The 5,830-nt window shown below is 38.9% G+C and overlaps 1 non-coding gene across 1 annotated transcript; it reads right to left on the bottom strand.

The window, feature by feature from the left end:
* Positions 1-327: 327 nt before the first annotated feature.
* LOC115030270 (small nucleolar RNA SNORA17) lies at positions 328-453 on the bottom strand. The gene has a single exon (XR_003835857.1). It is a non-coding gene; the product is annotated as a small nucleolar RNA SNORA17 (small nucleolar RNA).
* Positions 454-5,830: the final 5,377 nt, after the last annotated feature.

Genomic DNA, 5,830 nt, shown 5'->3' with positions numbered 1-5,830 from the left:
CTCAGGTGTGCTATGGCCTGCTTGAGCATTATGGCCCCAGGCAGTGTTTGTTTCAGGTATAGTCCATCCTCCAGGCATGAATCGTCCTGAAGTTGTGGTCATTTCAGGCTAGCCCTCAGACTGGCACCACGATGCCAGTCTCATGATCATTTCTTCCCTGCCTTGCAATGGCTCTCTGTCACTCCTGTCCAAGGCCCTAGAACTTATGTGGGTTTTTTCTAGTTTCCAGTTCCCCATCCTCTGAGACTGTCTGGGACTGCCTAACACTACTAGTCTTTTCTTCTCAGGCTCTGTGAGTTTTTTGTTTGTTTGTTTGTTTTTTCAGGAAATGTTAGAGTAGTAATCATTTAGATGTTCACAGGTCAAAATACTGAGCAAAGAGTGTCTCTCTTCTCTGCCATCTACTGACACATATGTGACACAGCAACATCTGCCATGCCTCTATAAGGCAAGAGTAGACAACAGTCTTAATTATTCTAATTCCATGCAACAGAGTACAATAAAGTCAGAATATATAAAACCACTCTTCTAGATTTCAGATTTTCAGTTGTGCTGCTCTTTGACATTCTACATAAATTCTAGACTGAGTTCACCAAGTTTAGAAACTGTTTCAAGAATATTATTTGCATTACTTTGAGTTTATTTGCAAATTAGAGATGATTTAGATTTAAAAGTCATTCATGGGATCAGAGAGAATGCCCATTGATTAAGAGCATTTGTGTTTCTGACAGGGGCCTGGATATGATTCTCACTCACAAGTTCACAAACTGCTCTCTTTAACTTCAGTTCCAGGGAATCCAGTACCATCTTCTGTCTTTTGAAGGCACTATACATATACACAATATCCTTACAAACTAGAAATCAAAACATACAAACAATTTTTAGAGTAGTTTATATATATACATTCGTGTGCCCTTTGCAAGAGATATTTTACTATCCTCAGTAGATGCAGATATTCTATTGTAATTACTTCTAAATATCTATGTTGAGATTCTTTTTTTTATGAATTTGTATGCTAATATTAGAAAACATTTTATTTCATGTATTTCACTGATCATTTCTTACTGCATTTGTTGTATCTGGAGTATTGATTTAGATACAAATGGCAAAAATATTTGGTCTTAATTAAGTGCAATCTGAGGCATAAAATGCCCAATATTTTTCCACTAGGTATTATATTTGCCTGAGCATTATGGACAGCAAATGAAAGTAAATTATTTTTATTATTTTTTTTCTTTAAAGAATTATGACTCCCATTGAAGTGATATTTAAGACACTATAGATATAATTATAGAATTCAATTTTTAGTTGTCAAAAGGATGAACTATATGGATACAGTGCACAATGGTAACGTGACTGTTGTCTTGTGAAATAGATTCAACTACATCATGATCCCTCCCAGGAAGAAAACAACATCGTGAATAGCAGAGAATCCAAGGGGAAGGAAGTAGAGGAAGACCATGAGCAAGAGGCACCAAAATAAAATTTGCTTTATTTCATTCCTTTATGTCCCTGTCTAATCTTATACCCCAGTCAGAAAACTTTGTTAGAACAGAAACTTTTAATAAAATAACAAAGATTCTTTATTGTGTCAGAAGTTGCAGAGCTGACACATGCTCATTTTCAAGGGGAGCTGTATTAGTCACCATGTACTAAATGTACTTTCTGTGGTCCTGAACCATAACAGTAAGAGGATCATAGTATGAGTTTGCACTTTGTTATATTTTTCATCTTAGTAAATATTTGATGTCTAATTCCTTGGCTAATTTTTAATTTTCAAAGCAAGGGCTATGTGGTAGCCATCATGGTAATGATGGCTTAAAGTCACGAAGCTTGGAGACAATAGTTATTTTCTCAATGGAATGGAACTTATATATTTATGTATTTATGTATTTTATTGGTTATTTTGTTTATGTATATTTCAAATGTTATCTCTTTTCCTGGTTTCCTCTCTGAGAACCCTGCTTCCCACCCCCTCCCCCTGAATCCTCTAGGGTTCTACCCGACTCACCCTCCCACTTCCACTCTACCTGCCCTAGTATTCCCCTAAGCTGTGGCATCAAGCCTTCACAGGACCACGGGTCTCCCCTTCCTTTGATGCCAGACAAGGCCATCCCCTGCTACATATGCAGCTGGAGTCATGGGTCTCTCTATGTGTATTCTTTGACTGGTGGTTTACTCCCTGGGAGCTCAGAGGGTGCGGAGGTATGGTCTGGTTAGTTGATATTGTTGTTCATCCTATGCGGTTGCAAATCCCTTCAGCTCCTTAAGACCTTTCTTCAACTTCTACTCAGTCTGATGGTTGGCTCTGAGCATCTGCATCTGTATTTGTTAGACTGTGACCGAGCCTCTCAGGAGATATCCATATCAGGCTCCTATCAGCAAGCATTTCTTGGCATTAGCAATAGTGTCTGGGTTTGGTATTTGCATGTGGGATAGATCCTCTGGTGGGGCAGTCTCTGGACGGCCTTTCCTTCAGTCTCTGCTCCACTCTTTGTACCCATATTTCCTTTGACAATTCTAGGTTAAAATTTTGAGAAGGGTGGGTGGCCCCATCACTTAAATGGGGGTTATGCCTAAAGTCTGGATATGGTCTCTATAGGTTCTCTCTCCTCCTTGTTGGGTATTTTAGCAAATGTCATCCCTGTGAGGTCCTGGGAGCCTCTTGCCTGTCATCTCAGACTTCATGTTGGCTATCCCCAGTTCTCCAACCCCCATTGCTACACACTTCTGTGGAATTTCCTGACCCTCTGTATATCTCTCTCATCTCCTCTCACTCATGATCCTTCACCTCCTATTCATCTCCCTCTCTTCTTTTCCTCCCAAGTCCTACCCATCCTCTATATCCCATTATTATTTTGTTCCCTCTTCTATGTAGGTTGAGACATCCACACTTTGGCCTTCCTTCTTGAGCTTCATGTGGCCTGTAAGTTGTATCATGGGTATTCTGAGCTTTTTTTTTTTTTTTAATATCCACTTATCACTGAGTATATACTATGTATGTTCTTTTTTTTTAATTTGTGACAAAATATTTTATTAATCAAGATTATAGTATTTAACACTTGGAGTTTGTTTTTTTTTTAAAGAGAGTTTTTTTATTACGTATTTTCCTCAATTACATTTCCAATGCTATCCCAAAAGTCCCCCATACCGCCCCCCACTTCCCTACCCACCCATTCCCATTCTTTTGGCCCTGGCATTCCCCTGTATTGGGGCATATAAAGTTTGCAAGTCCAATGGGCCTCTCTTTCCAGTGATGGCCGACTAGGCCATCTTTCCATACATATGCAGCTAGAGACAAGAGCTCCGGGGTACTGGTTAGTTCATCATGTTGTTCCAACTATAGGGTTGCAGATCCCTTCAGCTCCTCGGGTACTTTCTCTAGCTTCTCCATTGGGACCCTGTGATCCATCCAATAGCTGACAGTGAGCATCCACTTCTGTGTTTTTTTGGCCTCAGCATAGTTTCACAAGAGAGAGCTATATCTGGGTCCTTTCAGCAAAATCTTGCTAGTGTATGCAATGGTGTCAGCGTTTGGAAGCTGATTATGGGATGGATCCCTGGATATGGCAGTCTCTAGATGGTCCATCCTTTCATCACAGCTCCAAACTTTATCTCTGTAACTCCTTCCCTGGGTGTTTTGTTCCCACTTGTAAGAAGGGGCACAGTGTCCACACTTTGGTCTTCATTCTTCTTGAGTTTCATGCGTTTAGCAAATTGTATCTTATATCTTGGGTATCCTAAGTATCTGGGCTAATATCCACTTATCAGTGAATACATATTGTGTGAGTTCCTTTGTGATTGTGTTACCTCACACAAGATGATGCCCTCCAGTTCCATCCATTTGGCTAGGAATTTCATAAATTCATTCTTTTTAATAGCTGAGTAGTACTCCATTGTGTAAATGTACCATATTTTCGGTATCCATTCCTCTGTTGAGGGGCATCTGAGTTCTGTCCAGCTTCTGGCTATTATAAATAGGGCTGCTATGAACATAGTGGAGCATGTGTCCTTCTTACCGGTTGGGACATCTTCTGGATATATGCCCAGGAGAGGTATTGCTGGATCCTCTGGTAGTACTATGTCCAATTTTCTGAGGAACTACCATACTGATTTCCAGAGTGGTTGCACAAGCTTGCAATCCCACCAACAATGGAGGAGTGTTGCTCTTTCTCCACATTCTTGCCAGCATCTGCTGTCACCTGAATTTTTGATCTTAGCCATTCTGACTGGTGTGAGGTGGAATCTCAGGGTTGTTTTGATTTGCATTTCCCTGATGATTAAGGATGTTGAACATTTTTTCAGGTGCTTCTCTGCCATTCGGTATTCCTCAGGTGAGAATTCTTTGTTCAGTTCTGAGCCCCATTTTTTCATGGGGTTAATTGATTTTCTGGAGTCCACCTTCTTGAGTTCTTTATAGATATTGGATATTAGTCCCTTATCTGATTTAGGATAGGTAAAAAACCTTTCCCAATCTGTTGGTGGTCTTTTTGTCTTATTGATGGTGTCTTGTCATGACTCTAACTAAGGAAGTGAAAGATCTTCAAGTCTCTGAAGAAAGAAATTATAGAAGATCTCAGAAGATGGAATGATTTCCCATGCTCATGGATTGGCAGGATCAACATTGTAAAAATGGCTATCTTGCCAAAAGCAATCTACAGATTCAATGTAATCCCCATCAAAATTCCAACTCAATTCTTCAACGAATTAGAAAGTGCAATCTGCAAATTCATCTGGAATAACAAAAAACCTAGGATAGCAAAAACTCTTCTCAAGGATAAAAGAACCTCTGGTGGAATCACCATGCCTGACCTAAAACTTTACTACAGAGCAATTGTGATAAAAACTGCATGGTACTGGTATAGTGACAGACAAGTAGACCAATGGAATAGAATTGAAGACCCAGAAATGAAGCCACACACCTATGGTCACTTGATCTTCGACAAGGGAGCTAAAACCATCCAGTGGAAGAAAGACAGCATTTTCAACAAATGGTGCTGGCACAACTGGTTGTTATCATGTAGAAGAATGCGAATTGATCCATTCCTATCTCCTTGTACTAAGGTCAAATCTAAGTGGATCAAGGAACTTCACATAAAACCAGAGACACTGAAACTTATAGAGGAGAAAGTGGGGAAAAGCCTTGAAGATATGGGCACAGGGGAAAATTTCTTGAATAGAACAGCAATGGCTTGTGCTGTAAGATCGAGAATTGACAAGTGGGACCTCATGAAACTGCAAAGCTTCTGCAAGGCAAAAGACACCATGTATGTTCTTTTGTGACTATGTTACCTCACTCAGGATGATATTTTTTAGTTCCATCCATTTGGCTGTGAATTTCATGAAGTCATTGTTTTTAATGGCTTAGTAGTACTCCATTATTTTTAGAACCAGAACCCCTCAGATTTTGGAATTTTTTCAGTCCCTCACTTTCAGTGCACACATGGTGATTACACAGTCAGACAGAAAAACAGGTTATCTATCTATATGTTTTTCTACCTATTGACACCTAAAGCAAAACTGGCCATTAATCTGGACATTTGCCTGAGATTTGATGTTATTTTATTTATTTATTTATTTATTTATTTATTTATTTATCCTTTGCTGTAGATTGTGATCTTATTTAATTTTATGTCACTTAAGTACCCTGTAATGAATTCTTTAATCATAATTAAGGATATTAATGTGATTTCTGGGGGAGATAGATATTTAGAGATTTCTAACATTTGATTCCATTAATAACAAAGGACAGTTAAATCCATCATATTAATTAGTTATAAAAATCTTTACTTTATGACAGTTGTAGCATAGAATTACTTTTAACTGTGTT

Source organism: Mus caroli, unplaced genomic scaffold (assembly GCF_978045245.1).
Source record: "Mus caroli unplaced genomic scaffold, Mus_caroli_1 scaffold_7, whole genome shotgun sequence".
Classification (NCBI taxonomy): Eukaryota; Metazoa; Chordata; class Mammalia; order Rodentia; family Muridae; genus Mus; species Mus caroli.
This window is presented reverse-complemented; position numbering and strand designations above follow the sequence as displayed.